At 54.6% G+C, this 1008-nt stretch overlaps 1 non-coding gene across 1 annotated transcript; it reads left to right on the top strand.

The window, feature by feature from the left end:
- The first annotated feature begins 602 nt into the window (after nucleotides 1-602).
- LOC111734755 lies at nucleotides 603-721 on the top strand. The gene has a single exon (XR_002778580.1). It is a non-coding gene; the product is annotated as a 5S ribosomal RNA (ribosomal RNA).
- Nucleotides 722-1008: the final 287 nt, after the last annotated feature.

Raw genomic sequence — 1008 nt, 5'->3', positions numbered from 1 at the left:
TCCCCGGGGGGTCTGGAGACGTTTCCCCTCCTTGTCTCGCTGCTTTTCCCTGTATTTCGGCTTCTCCGTTTGAAGGCGGAGAAAGAGGAGGTTGGAGGGAAAAGTATTCTAGTCCTTTCCCTCCACCTGCGTAAAAGATACACCGAAGGAGGTTGAAACCGCCCTCCCTTCCCACCACCTGTGCGTCGCGCTGCGGAGTTTATGAAAATCTTTTCCCTTCCGTTCCTGCGGTGGAGTCAGCGTCCCGCCTCCAGCGGGAACTGGCACGTGGCACGTTAGCTCCGTCCCTGCGGTGGGCGTAACTGAGGCTCCGAAAGGTCGAAGTATTTGTCCAGAGAGGCACAGCCGTGAGCCCCACACTGGGACTGGAACAGAATTCTCATGGCCCTACAAACAGCGTCCTCTCCGTGGCTCCGTACAGAACGCAGGCGACAAGGGACAGACGCCAGGGGTCGGCCGTCTCCCGTGGCACTTGCCCCTTCCGGCCCTTTAAAAGCTCAGGCTTGGCTATTATCCCCATGAATGGAAAATGGCAAGTGTTGCCGAGGCTGGGGAGAAACTGGAACCCTTGCACATCGATGGCAGGAACGTAAAACGGTGCAGTCTACGGCCATGCCACCCTGAACGTGCCCGATCCCGTCTGATCTCGGAAGCTAAGCAGGGTCGGGCCTGGTTAGTACTTGGATGGGGGACCACCTAGGAAGACCAGGTGCTGGAGGCGTAAAAAATAAATAAAAAATAAGGGATCGTAAGCTGACAAGGTCCTTGCAGTCTGTGAGGTCAACCAAGGGTTGCCTCGCCTAAAATAAAAATTAAAAATAAACGAATGAATAAATAAATAAACAAATAAACAAACGGTGCCCCTGCTGGGGGAGTCCGGCGGGTCTGCAAATGGTTAAACGCAGAGTTACCAGCAGATGAGTCAGCAAACCAATGTGGCCTGTCCCCACAGCAGAACACCACCGGGCCGTAAAAAGGGAGGAGATTCTGACACAGGCCACAGCATGG

This window comes from Pteropus vampyrus, unplaced genomic scaffold, assembly GCF_000151845.1.
Source record: "Pteropus vampyrus isolate Shadow unplaced genomic scaffold, Pvam_2.0 Scaffold5171, whole genome shotgun sequence".
Taxonomy (NCBI): Eukaryota; Metazoa; Chordata; class Mammalia; order Chiroptera; family Pteropodidae; genus Pteropus; species Pteropus vampyrus.
The sequence above is the reverse complement of the archived record's forward strand: the minus strand, read 5'-3'. Positions and strand labels throughout refer to the sequence as shown.